The following is a 15,051-nucleotide window of genomic DNA, read 5'->3' as shown; positions in this document are numbered from 1 at the left end:
CAAGGACATCAACAGCTCTGAAAGTAGAAAAAGACACACTCACTCTACTAAACTCACAACTGTTCTCAAAGCTCACATATACAGAAAAAGTGGATTTTGCCCTCTTGATGAACAAACAACGGAATGTAAAAGAGATACACTGGCCAAGGAAAATGAAGAACACGTCAGAGATTTTTTTTTCTTCATAATATAGTTATAAACTCTAGCTACTCAGCTGAGCTCTAAAGAGTTAGTGCTTGAGTTTTATGGCTTTAGTTTTATCTTATTCATTTATCTTGTATACACATACACGTATTGTATAATAAACACAGTAAAAGAGACACAGCCTTGAAGGGTTTCAGGTCATTTAAATACTGTAGAAGTGAAAAATAAAGACTTCCAAGTAAAGAAAGAGAGAAGAAGGGATTCCAAGTCATTTTGTGTTCACTGGAATGGGATTATTCATCTTTTGGCCCCTGGAAATGCGTTTCATACAAAGATATGATCCAACAGACTTCACTACTGGCACAAATAACAACTCCTACAATCCACCTACAGTTTGCAGAATTATTCAATCTTCCTCTCATGAGTTATTTCAAAATAACACCGTGCCAATTATTAGAAAACAGTCATCTTATAGACTTGGAGACCCCGACTCCCATCCCAACATTAAAAAATTTAAAACATTTTGTTTTTTTAAAAAAAAGCAATAGCAATAAAATCCAGAAATAAGTCAAACATTGGCCTTCAGATTAGAGCTGAAACAAAATGTACGGAAGATAAATGGTGTCAAATAAAAACTTGGATCACAAGGAATTATATAGCAAGCATGCGGCTACATTTTCATCCTACATGAACTCACACACAGTACTGGACGACACACTTGCTTACGAATTTCAGGCGTGGAAAGGTTCTTATTAGTAATAGTACTCTAATATTTGTATGACATTCTCTCCAATGACCCTCATGGAAAATAAATACACATTTTGTTTCATTTAGAAAATATACAGTGCATTTTTTTTTTTTCCCCTTCGTTTGTGTTATTAAAATGACAAATGACACCCATTTTACGTACACGAGATATTTTTGCTTTGTCTCTAAAACATGCTCCTATGTACAGTATTTTGTATAAACATGCAGTATCAACGTGTATGAACTATGTATATAGGCAAAACTACACACCAAATGGGTTGCTTGATTGCTTCCACGTTGCCTTTTCTTTAGTGCTGCTTCGTCAACAGAGGAAAAAAGTGAGATGAAAAACTGAAATCTATGTTGGTATAAAAAAATAAAGAGTTACAATTTCCAACAGAGAAAGATACAAGAGACGACATTCATTAAATTCCCCAAAACTTTGTGGTACTGTTAACGTTTGATTTACGTTGACTTTGCATTTTCTTGCACACAGTCAACGGGTAGTTTTTGCTGTTGGTGCTCACAGACGGCACTGATTTTAACAAATAACTAGACCTCCAATCAGGTATACCTGGGCCCATGCACCCATCGCATATCGGGAATTTAATTACGCATCTGCCAATTTATTCAGGGCTGATGAACGGTTTGGATTTTGTCATAAGACAAAGTTCGTCCTCAAAACTCCTCTTCAACGGAATATTAATTTACAAACACAAGTGTGAAGGAGCCAGGTAGGATTAGATCGTAATGTGTCTCTTTTCTTTTCATTTATATGAGGAGACCTGTCTGGCATGCCACATGTGCCACAGAAAAATTCAATCTCACAACATTTTATAATTAAAAAAAAAAAATTACATGGATCAAGGAAAACAGTGTCAAATTACCACAGAACAGAATAATACCCAGTAGTGCAATTAAATTCAACAGTTTAGTAAGCTGTGTATAAAATACACACAGATCAGTGCCTTCTTCCAGACCATATCCTTGCAATCAAGTGAGAAACGTAATATTCAAACAATTAAAAACACATATACGAAAAGCTGAGCCGAAACAAAGCAAACAACAACAAAAAACTGCTTACATAACGCACTCCCTTGCTCTATTTGTCTTCTTAAAACCAGCAGTTATTTAGAACATAAATAATTAAAGCTCTGGTTTCTGAGGGTACTTGAACGTAACATTTGGATTTTAAAGTGCTTGAGGAATAAAAGTGTTTGAAGTTAAATAAAATAAACTGGATAAATAAAAAGAAAAAATAAAGAAAATGAAGAGAACAACACCGCTAACTGGAAGGCGTCCCTGGTAGTTGAAAATTGCTTATTTTGTTACTTTGAAGGCTTGTCTCCTTTATGACTGTAAGACGGTTATAGGGATTCCTTTGAAGTAAAACCCTTGTGTCAAGTCCATGACTAATGGCAGTAGCACAACAAGTGGGATACAGAATCAGAGGCGTTGGGAGGGGAGGTGGTAGACTGCAGGCAGTAATCGACACCTTGTAAATATCATGTCATTGGTGGTTGGAATCAGTCTCTGTTGTACCCACGCTGATATATCCTCGCCTTCTTCTTCTTCTTTTTTTTTGTTTTTTTATACTGAAAATCCACCACTCCCTGTTCCCTAACGTACCATCTCATGGATAAACTAACACCGGTCGCGAGCCTTACGTCACCGGAAAAAAACAAGCGCTCAAGCTTTTGAATCATTCTCATCGAGTGGAGTATTTGAATAATAAGAACCCGTTTAGAAAAAAAGGCATGGAGTTTCAGTTCCCTCTCAGTTTTCCTGAGACGATGGGCAGAAGAAGGTTAACTAATCAAAAAAGGCAGTGTGTTTGTGGGTAACTGGATATGTGCCTATCCCTACTTTGCTACCCAACTCTAGGAATGTACTTCAAACTAACAGAATCATCTAGAATGATAACTGGCAGGTGTGGAACATGGTGCACGATACACCTAAGGAATGGACCTGCTTGTGTTATTTCTCTATCATATATGGCAGTATAAAGCATTTTATTATTAAGCACTACTCTAAGCAAAACTGTGTCACTAAAGGGAAGGGGTGAGAAGAAGTACAATATGAGTGAGTGTTTTATCCCCTCTATCACCAGATTCCCATATAGCACTCTTCTACTCTGTATTCTTATTAATGGAACCACAACCCCAATACAAAAATAGATCTAAAGGAAATCAACGGAGTATCTGTCCATCCTGTAACTTGTCTTCTTTTCAATGACATGATTTCATATAACATGATGCGCTTTTTTTTAAACTATATTTCCCATCATGTTGAATGGATCTTTTGAAAGGTGGCGCAAGAGGAGGAGGGGTGGGGTGGGGGTGGGGTTGGAGGGAGCAGATGTACAGTTGGGGTGTTCTTCTGGAATATACACTGATATGTGGGACCTGGAGGCATGATGGAAATGCATGGGTAGGTAATAAGGTGGAGGTGGGGACGATGTGTTCAGGAGGGGGGGGTGGCAGGTTTACTTCTTGGCGTTCAGAGCCGCGAGGGCGGCATCCACCTCCTCCTCTGGCTGCAGTGGATGCCACTGGGCGATGGGGCGGCGGGGGTTGGCCAGCATGTCGGACCAGTGTTTCAGCCCGGCCCCCGCGGACTTGCTTCCCACCAAGATCTTCCCAATGGCATCGTTCTTGCCAATCTTGTCATAATCCAGCACTGTGATCACAGCGAGGATTTTCTGGGAGAGAGAGCATTACAACAAGGTTCAGAAAATGCCGCGATGATTACACGGATATGAGTGGAGGGGAGCTTTTAAAGTATTGTACAGTTGATGATGGTGCATAATGCCCAGTGTTTGGCGGTGTCACCACAGGGTTTCTCTGGTTGGGAGGTGGGGAATGGGACTTGCTACCATTTATGTGGAATCCAAACATGTTCAGTGTCCTGCTTGCTTCTGTCTTCATAAAAATTAAAGATCAGATTTTTGTTGGCGTTTCTTATTGTAAAGCGCACTTACTTCCTATTTTTTATGAAATATGTTTATCGCATGTTTGATGCTGGTTTGTCTTTCAGATCAACAGTGTAGGAAAATCAATAAGCATTGCCTTCTCCTGCATTATCCAAAGAAATGACAGCGTTAAATGGTAAACGGACTTGCATTTATATGTCGCCTTTCTAGTTTTCCGACCACTCAAAGTGCTTTACAGTACATGTCAGCATTCACCCATTCACACACACATTATTACACTGATGGCAGAGGCTGCCATGCAAGGTGCTAACCTGCCCATCAGGATCTAATCTAAATACTCATTCACACCCCGACGACACAGTCTTTCGGAGCAAGTTGGGGTTCAGTATCTTGCCCCAGGACACTTCGACATGCTGGACTGGAGGAGGCTGGGATCGAACCGCCGATCTCCGACCTGCTCTACCTCCTGATCGCACAGTTTGTATGTACTGTATGCACGGCCATGAACAGTGACCACAAGTGATATGTTACTGGATATAATGTTACAGAAATAGTTTGATGAAATATGCTTATTTTCTTTCTTCTTTTTTTCTTCGAGAGTTAGATGAGAAGATCAAGATTATATATTTGTTTAATGTGAATAAAAAACACAAAGCCCTGTTCAGACCTGGTTTTAACATGCGTCCTCAGTGATCGGATTACAAGTGGAGAGCTCTAAGTACATCTGTTCACACCTGGCATTAAAATGCGTCCCCACATGCGTCTTGAGTGACATCTTGTGATCGTATCTCACTTTCCTGCTCTATATGCAAATAAACACGTAGTAAACACACGGCTAATACAGCATACGTTGTTACGTAATATTACAGGAATGTCAGTAGCAATATCCTACATATTCGTGAATTCGGGTACATATTATTAACATTTTTATAACATCAAAATATAGGGTTATTGTACCGCCACCGGCACGGAGGCATTTGCCAGGCAACAGCGGGGTACAGAGCTTCCGATATGTAGCCTATAGATAAGATATACTTTAATAAAATACAGTTGTACCGACAGAATACAGTAGAGCACAGAGGCTGTTTCCATGCCGCAAGGCAGATGAGCGCTCACGTCTACCTGTCTGTTCACCTGAGGAGCGCAGAGATCCTGTGGATCCAAGCGGGACGTCAGTTGAGTAGGCGGTCCTTAATGTGGCCCAGCACACATTCGCGTACACACTGCTAAAAGAATGAGGCCCAGACCACCTCTGAATGTGGTCTGAGCGATCGGATACCAATGCGGCCTCCATGCGTCTTTATTGCGTTCACACCTGTACTTAGAGCTGTCCAATTGACTTCAAGACTTTATGCTAGCTGCTGGCTATAGCCTTATATTTACCGGACAGACATGAGAGTGGCTCAGATCTTCAGATCTAACTCTCAGCAAGAAAGCGAAACGTCAAACTATTCCTCTAAAGAGTCAAATGTGTTGACAAGTAGAGAAGAGTCATGAAGTCAGCCAACTGTCTCAATGTCTAATGTCAGTCCCACAGCAATATCTATCTAAAGATTGCCAACATTAGCCACCATACTGGTCACACCAGACCAAATAAGGCCGTAGCAGCAAAACTCAAGAGCGTATTCAACTGAGCATTTCATTGCTTATGAATTCTCACATGTACTTTACCAATTAGAGGATGATGAGGTGACAATTCAACAGAAACTGTTCACATAAACAGCTGTGTTCCCATCCTCAGCTTTTATCTAAAAGAGACCATCTGTGGTCTAATAATCGTTGTCAGTCATGTTCACATGAAATAAAAATGCAAATTGGGAACAAGACAGCAGTGTAAGGGCATTATTTGTGTCAATATAATTGCTTTTTTCCTCTGCCTGATGATGGATTGCTTGCCAGGGAACATTGGTATTGATCTACACATTTGCCTTTTTTACAGTAATAAACTATTTGTACTTGTATACGGGGCTTTTTCAACACCAGCACTTCCTTCAGAGCAGCACTTTTATTCCTGTAGGATTGCATGGTAAGTCTTTCCACCCTTGATATATCCTAAATGATTTGAACACGCAAGTCTGTGTCCTTACCTGCATTTGCTCAAGAGGAATCTCAAAGCTGAAGGACTCGTTGTAGTACGGATTCAAAGTGTTCTTCTTCACCGTCGTCTTCTTCTTCTTCAGCCTCTTTCCGTTCTGCAGCAGGGTGATTTTCACGTAGGGATCTGAAAACAGAAAGAAGGTGGAAAAAATAGTGATAAAGCTGATTAATAAAATCCACATGCATGTTTGGGTTGCAGTGCTGTAATGCACCAACAGATGGGGCCAATGCTGAAGCCAGGGGGGAGTGAGCGCTGGTGCATGGTAAGCACTGCAGCGTCAGCACGTGAGCAGAGCAGGGGCCGACCTAATGGCTGTGTGCTCACAGGCCACGTTGCTGTGTACACTGCTGCAGTCCCACTGCAAGCATCCAAATGTCACATTAAGCTGATGGATTTCTGTCAAATTGTGAACACCGAAATAGCATCAAGTGAGATAATGAAATGCAATATCTTGATGCTCAGCTCCGTGTTTATACCTGACAGTCCACCCACGTCCATTTTCTTCAGGTTCTTGGCACTCGAGAATACAGATGGTAAGTTTGCCAGCAGTGGGGACGTAACGCAGAGAGATGCAAATGTCACCCCAGCTTCTCCCGGCTGTGAAGAGGAGGAGGAGGGACGGGGAGAGAAAGTTAAAGGAGGTCTGATGCAGAATATATGTCTTTTCTCTGACGCACACTACACAAATACACAAATACACAAATACACAAATACACAAACGGTCCCTTTGGAAAAAAATATACACCGTCAATACAAATAATTCCCGCTATTCTGGTATTCTTAAATACATCTCCTTTTTCAAAGTTAATGAAATATCTGAGACCGCAAGCAACTGAAGAGCGATTATTTTATCTTAAGGTGGCCTCTGGGGAGGTTTCATTGATTAAAACCGTTTTTTTCATATTCTGGTGCAGCGTAATGGTGAAAAAAACACCACATTACAGGCTACAGAGGAAGCAGGTTAGAAACACAAAAAAGTGTGTCCTTCGGCCCTCTGGATCTCATTGGTAAACAGACCAAGTTGCCTTGTGCCCCCTGGTTATTTCTGTATTATGTCATCAGCAGTAAGCTGAGGGGAGGTTTGCTCTATAAGGTGTTTTTGCTGAGAGTCTGACAAAACGTATTTCAGTATATAATATCGGCTGTTATTAGTCTTTTACTATTTACACATCTTCATTTATCATTCATTTGGCGTCTTGAGAGCTGTAAGAGTGAACCATAACAGCAAAGTTGCGGGCCGGACAGCTAAACGATGAGCTAAAATTCACTATAAAGCTCCGTTCTGGTGATAATTCTCTTTAAGTTAATGACTGTGAGTGTCCCCTTTTTACATTGTAAAAATATAAATTATAGCCTCTTTAAGGGATCAATATTGTTGATATTGATATTGGTCTCAAAAATCTAGTAAAATGTGCATCTCTATAACATTCCACTTAAAGGACCCACTGAGCAATGGACGTGTTTTCAACATTGCCTCTCTGCTTTAGCTCTGATACAGACCACAGGATTTACTGGCTATATATAGCCCGCTTTTTAGACCATATTTCAGAAAAGCATAAGAACCTGTAAATATTTAATATAAGCACTGTACACCCCCGTGTTTACAGTATAACTGTTTATTTTTTGTCACAGATTCACAGGTTGAAACAACGCCTACACTAACACTAGATGTCTACTAAACTTTTCAAACGGGAATAACCTTTAAAGTAAACGTCTACAGACAAATAGACGTATAATATACATCTATTAAGCGTATTTTCAATAGCAGCGTGGTAAAAGTAATACAACACTGCATGACTCTTACCTCCTCTTGATCTGCGCTGTCCAGGTCTCTCCACTCCTCAATAGGCTTTGCCCAAGTCAAGAGTGTTCATGGGTATTTTAATCTCTCCGATGACATCATGTTTAGAGAAGCGATCGAAATCGTAGACGGAACATGTTCAGAATCTTCCCTCCCATCTCTTGGAACGGAATCTGGAAGACAGAAAGTAATCCCAGTTTACTTACAGCACAAGTCAGATCAGAACTAAACAGCAATGCGTTTGCGACTTTGGCCCCGGAGCTCAAAATGGCCTGACTTAATAACACTGCAGCTTCAGCAGAACCATTCTGACTTTGACAAGGAAAACGTGTTGGAATTGTTTTTTTTTTTATCGAGCTGTGTCAGCAGGCAAGGTGCACAGAGGTGGCCCTCTCCTTTAATTTGATTCTCTAACACATTCTCCTTGTCGGACACCTTCAGTTTGTCTGCTGCTTTTTTTTTTAATCCCTGCTTGCCAGGAGGTATTTGAGAAAAAGAAATCAGATTCTAAGCAGCTCAGAGAAATAGAGAAAGATAGGATTTTCACCTTTAACGGGACTTGTCTACAGATCAAACAGCTTGTTTTAATAAGTAATAAGGAACGGGTGACCACGAGGTGTTTCGGCTCACCTTAAAGGTAAAGGTCTCGTTGAAGACAGGATTGAGTTGTTTTCTTGTGAACCTTCGTGTCGTACTTCTTCTCTCTTGTCAGGGAGGACGAAGACCTTGACGTAGGGGTCGGAGGTGCCGCCGCTGTCCATGGAGAGGAGATCAGCTGCTTGCAGGATTCCCACAGTCAGCTGGGGAGGTAGGAAGTAAGGGATTGAAATTCAGTGAGCATTTCTTCACTATGTCCTTGATCCTGTTTTTCTTTATGGATAATCAACCATGAAAAAACAGGCCTTCATTTGGAGAGGAAAATGTCAAATAAACTACTTGCCTTGTTCTCCTGGAAGGTCATAATCGATGGAGTACTGCAGCTTCCCGAGCTTTTCTTTCTCCTTCACTTCCTCCTCTTTCTCGTCTCCAGTCAGTCCAGGTTCCACATCATCTTCTTCATCGTCATCGTCCTGTTGTTTCTGCAAAGACAGAGGGGGGGAGGGCGAGGAAGAAGACGAATGAGAGGGCGTTTGTGAGGTGGCGGCTGTGCTGAACACTAAACCTCGGCATCAGCAGTCGGGTTAGCCACAGCACCTACCTGCCACTTACCCCCGCTCACCCCGGTGTTACTAGTGCAATCTGTTCATCGATGGCCACGGTTGCAACCTGACTTGATTTCACTATTTCTTGGGTGACACCATTTGCTGTTTTTTCTTTTGTTTGTTTTTTCTTTCATGAGCATTACAGGTTATTTGTTAAAATAGGCTAAATGTAGGGAATTTTTTCTTTGACTACAAAAATGCCATTGCAATAGAACTTATTGTGCGAAGAGTGGAGAGAGATAGAGTGAGAAGAGAGAGAAACAACAGAATAAAACAGTTATTATATACAGGGGGTGGACAGAAAAACAGGAACACCTCACAATATACTACTATCTAACACAACAGGCAAGCAAAAACCTCTGGAAGTTCTCCTTTTTCACTCAAAACCTTAACATAATCAACATGGCTCACTTGTGTAGCTGCCTGGAATTGGGATATTAACAGGGGGTGGACAAATAAACAGGAACATGACATGAAACAGGACTTTGAAGGGACTGCACCGCGGTTACACAGGCAGTTACACAGGCAGTTACACAGGCAGTTACACAGGCAGCTACACAAATACCAACTATGACTCATCCCAACTGAGTCACATTAACTTGTTAAAAAAGTCTAAAAAAAATCGTGACGCAATATCCCACACAGAAGAACGCTGCCTCCGCAAAGATGAGCCAAATTCACAAGGTAAACAGGCTGCGGGACATTAGGGTGATATTTTCTCACAAAGTTCAACACAAAAGTGAACACTTCAAACTAGTATCATTGCAGAGCTGTTGCGCTGCGTTGCACTATGGTGCGAGGCGTACTTGTTTTATTGTCCACCCCGTGTGCGGCATCTCAAACACAAGCTGTCACGAGAAGCAGAGCGTCCTTCTGAGAGGAAACTGAAGGACGTGAGCTTTGTGAGGAGTCGATGTGATTTGATCAAACTCCTGACGCAGTGATTCCTGACACTTTTCTTGAAAAGCTCTCAAAACTTGCTAAAATTGCAGGCGAATATCCTCCGGCTGATAAGCTTTTTGACAAAACAAGCCAGACAGTATTACTGTCGGCATTTTATCTCCTCCTGACATCTCAAAGTCTCATTAATGTGTTTACACTGGTGTTGCGGATTGTACTCTGGCCTGATTATTGTGGCTAACTGAATTGCTGATCAATCTCACAATTTATTCCAAACAGGTTTTTTCCATGTGAATTATTGTGACACTTGATCATATGCTAGAACAAAAAAAAAAAATCAGTTAAGTGCTCCTGAGATAACCGATGAAGAAGATAAATCAATCTTGCCTTCACATCACACCCCACGACTCTTCAGTCCGTCATCTCTTTAGAGGCGGTCGTGACTAATCGAGTTAAAGCAATTTGCTCTGATGTGAATATTAAGTAACTTTCATTGCGATACTGTATGAAGCCGGATAATATCTCAGTATGGCCTACTTTCCTATGGCTGTCTTCTTGAAAAAACACTGCTGTCTTCGCAAGACTGGAGGGTCCAGCTACTCACTGATGAGCTGGAAGAGGAGGAACAGGGCACACACACAGATAATACACACACAGTCACGCCCACCGCACACCATACTGTACCCTACACACACACACATTTGCTTACATGCAGGCTCTCTTGCATGCTTAAAAACTCACTTTCTCTCTCACACACACACTCACACACACACATTCTCACACAATATCCGTATATGTGTCATTCTCTTGTCTTTATTGTGGTAAATGCTTTTCATTCAAGCATGCAGGCCACACAATGCAGAGATCCGAGTTTCTTTCTGATGTCACATGTAAAAAAAAAAAAATACTTAAGTATAATTATAATAAGACAGATAAACGTATGATTTTTTGTTTTAATTGTCTATTTTATCAGGCCCAAAAAATGTCTCTATTGTGTTCTGAGTGAAATGTACACATCCATGGAGGGATCATGCTAAATTTTCCTCAAACTTCCAGTGGGGGGGTTCAAGATAAGACATGGTTTGTCTGAATGCATGCCCTTTGGTCACTCATGGGGTGAATTGTGAGCTCGGCGCTTTTATCAAGAGAATATGTGTAAAAAAAACAGTTGATTGTAGCTTTATATTTTGCACAGATTGACTGAAATCATGCCAAGTGGGCTAAACATTCTGGTGGCACACCATTTCTCCTCAGGTGAGACCCCGAGTGCTTCAAGGAGAGAGGGGGAGGGAAGGTTGGGGGTGTGTTCCAATGACTTTCACCTAGTATGTCCAGCAGCAAATGGGTCATTCCAGGGAACTTACTCTCAAGTCAAGTTGTGGCCATTCAATGATACCTACTGCAAGGGAATATGCTGGTCTTTGTCAAGAGTTACAAACAGCTTTATCTGTCGCGGAACTTGGAGCGTGTTTGCACAAGTGGTGGCACAACATGTGAATTTTACGTCAGTGTATCTCTAAATCGTTAGTGTCAGTTTTTTGGTTTAGTGTTGAACGATCGAAGGCCTGTCGTGGTGGAAACATGCTCCAAAGCTCTCAGTTAGTTAAAGTTCCAGCTTATTTATTTGACAAATACCCAGCTTACCCCACTTGCACATAGCAAGTTAGTGAATCTCTAGTGAGTTGCTGAGTGCACTCGTCATTCAAGGCTAAACAGGATGAGTTTCATGTTCAAACCACTTAACACACGTCTTTTGCTCTGTTGCTTTTTTTTTTTGCCAAAAATTGAATATTCAAGACATAGCAGTTTGGTGCGGCATATCAGTTCGGTGATTTTTGCGAAGCAGCTTAAAAATCGCTCCCATTAATGTTCCTCAAGCAACCCGCAGCACCTAAAGCTTGCAAAAAAACTAAGGAAGGCCATAGCACTCATAGTCATCATCATCACTGCAATCCAACCCCTTCAAGCCCAGCCCGCCCCCCCCACACCCTCCACCCACACCCACCACCACCACCACCACCCGCCCTGGTCTGCGCTTACTCAGAGCGGCCAGAGAGGGGCGCCGCGCGTGCTATCGGACCTACCGTAGCCACGAGAAGTCCACCACAGTCAAGATACACGGAGCACACATAAGACACAAAGCAGGAAGGAGGAGAGCAGAGGACAAAGGAAGAGATTGAACTCACAGCAGACACCAAAGAAGTGTAATCACAGCAGAAATGTAGTCAGCTACACTGTAGGGAGCGAGGAAAATGACAGATAGAGGAGGCCTCCTCATTAGCACAATTCATATCTTGTGCAGCGGGGCCGCTGGGTTTCTAAAATAACTCCACTTTTAGATGTACTCTTATTGTGTTTTTGTCAAATCATCAATCAGGTAGGTGAAAAAAATAATAATTATAGGCCCCAGCATTGTGCTAACTAGTAATTTTCATAATTACTGAGGAAAACAATGGTTGGCTGGATAGATAAGAGTCCTGTCATTTTCCACTCAACCCCAAAAGCCAAGTGAGAGAAAGAGCACAATAACATTAATGACAAATACATTAAATAATAAAAAAAGAAAAAAAAAGAAAGAGAAAAATGAAAATATCATGGTGAATAAAGAATGTAATTAACACCTGCGGAGAACTGGGTTAGAAATCCATAAAAGAGTTTAAACAGCCTGTATAAATGATGCTGTGATCTACATTTCAAACTTGCTACTAGGATAAAATGTGTAATGTTTGTGATATAATTAGCTGAGTCAAACGTATCACGACATGCATGTTTTCTCTCTATTTATATCTATCTACAGTACAAAGCTCCACTGTAAGCCCCACGGCTGTTACATGATAAACAGGTTGCCTAGCTGCTTCCTATACAGTGTAGGTGTAAATCCCCCTCGGCCGGGATCGAACATACCTCGCCCCCTTTCAGGTTCTTCATTCCCATGTCACCCTTTCCCTTCTTGCCCTTCTTGTTCTTCTTCTTCTTGCAACAACATTTCTTGATGATGCAGAAGCAGCCACGTTAGAATGAGTAAAGCAGCGACCACGGCAATGGCAATGATGGCCCCAGGACGCACTGAGGAGAATACACACATCCACACCCAGAAAGAGAAAGAAAGAAGCAAATACTTTGACATTTGACCAACCAATCATTTAGCCTACTCCATGTCATGTCCCGGGCCAAATATATTTAGTACGAGGTGCTAGATTAGCAATTAGATTGGGTGAAAATTAGATTTCTCTGGCATTAGGGAGGGCAGCCAGTGATCAATACTGAATAAAGACATTATGAGGCTGCCGATGCCTGCGGCTACAGAGAAAATCTAATTCCAAAATCATCGCTTAGAGTCACATCGATACAAGCTGGTTGATCGGAACAGGTTTGGGGGTTTTTGTCTGGCACTCACGTGGGATCTTGTCGATTTCATTTAGGAACTTGTTTTTGATCTCGTCGAAGGCATCGTTCTTGTTGACCGGCTCGGTGGAGTTGTCGGTGGAGACTAGTGCGACAGGGGCTGGTGTCACAGTCAAGGCACTGGCCCCCGTTGGGTTAGCAGCTACCATGGGCGTTGTCTGATGCTTGAACAAGTTCCACTTCGTCATTTAAGCTGCACACACGGTCCCTGAAAAACAGCATGAAAACGGTCATTAAGAGTATCCAACCATCACCGTGTTCCACTCGTGTGTCAAAATTCACTGGCAGATATTGACGCTCTGTGGAGGTTTGAGTCATTCAGCCAATTTTCACATTTTTGGAACCATTTGAAAAAGAAAAATCACACACAGGATCCAAGTTTGTTTGAGCAAATATTCACACTTTCAACACATTCTCATCCCAACTCGTCATATAACGATGGTTCGTTATACCCCCCCAGTGTCACTTTCGGTCACAGTAAACATGTGCTTAATGTTGTGAATTAAACAAAAACACTTGCTTAGGTTCAGGCAATAAAACCACTATAATAAGGTTTAAGAAAATACTACATGGTTGTGCTTAAAACTACTACGTTTGTACCGTGCAAATGACACTGAACGTTGTGAACATGGGACACGAACGAACAGCTGATTTTAACGTAATGCACGGGACACAAACGGCGGTCTCCTGGATGAAAGCCAGGTTTGTTGGACCCATCCGCCTCGCCTCCCACCACCCATGTGTGTCCTCTCGTTCTTTAACCTACGTCACCTTAAGGGTCACCTTAAGGGTGACAAAACGTTGGTATTTAACGCCGCAGGAATGAGAACGGGCTGGCATTTTTGAGACAAAATAATTCATGGGGGAAAAAAAGTGATTACACACAAGTTCTGAAGTTCACAATAACGTGGTAAGTCACCAGAAAACAATCAAAAGAGGGACGTATTTACGGTTTATTTCCAGAAATGCCACCTGCTGTGGTTTGTTTAACTTAAGTGCCGAAACGGGTGGATATGATTTGGTGCATTACATGTTAATAGAGCTGTTTTAAGACCGGCATCTAACACCAAGCAGAGCCGATTCACTCTCGGTCAAAAGGTTGAACCGCAAATTACTCCTTATTTATAAGGGAAAAAAATGTAAGACACTTTGGACAAAATGCCAAATAAATGTAATGAAATGTGACCTGGGAGCAGTGGCATAACAAACAGATATATCAATTGTATTTCCTGCATCTGCTGATGGCATTGAGAGAGTTTATCTTCAAAAGGTACAGGCCTGAACCACTAATCCTTTCTTCTCCATCTGCCACAAAAGCAAACACAGCCAGACAAGCAAACTGAAACTGGTTTAGCTAGATTTGCCACTGATGTGTCTCCAGTTCCATGGATGCAAAATGCTGGTGACATTTTTTACATCTGTGATGGTGTTATTTAATTAAGCTCTATTTATTAATTTCACAAGATGGACCTGAGAACAAATTATAAATAAACAATATCAAAAAACGACAAACCATTCACACACACACACACACACTAATTAAAATATTCAAAAACATAACTAAAGATAAGAGTGTCTCTAACCTGTAGTGAGACGCATAATACAAAACAAAATAATATGAAAGAAAGCTTTTTTGTCTATACACTCATTCTGCTGTTACACCTAAATACTTCATTCACACCATTTGCATGTCAAGTTAAAATGTTTTCTTGACGGTGCGAAAGCATTCAGTCCTTGTAAGTTGAACGATTACAGTATGACCAAAACAGTGTATTGTTTAATACATCCAGGTCAAATCATTTCTTTGCCAAAGGCCTCTCAG

The 15,051-nt window shown here is 41.4% G+C and overlaps 1 pseudogene; it reads right to left on the bottom strand.

Moving 5' to 3' along the window:
- Positions 1 to 327: 327 nt before the first annotated feature.
- Positions 328 to 15,051, bottom strand: part of LOC119489720 — a 67,346-nt pseudogene continuing 52,622 nt past the window's right edge.

Source organism: Sebastes umbrosus, chromosome 6 (genome assembly GCF_015220745.1).
Source record: "Sebastes umbrosus isolate fSebUmb1 chromosome 6, fSebUmb1.pri, whole genome shotgun sequence".
In the NCBI taxonomy this organism is placed as follows: Eukaryota; Metazoa; Chordata; class Actinopteri; order Perciformes; family Sebastidae; genus Sebastes; species Sebastes umbrosus.
This window is presented reverse-complemented; position numbering and strand designations above follow the sequence as displayed.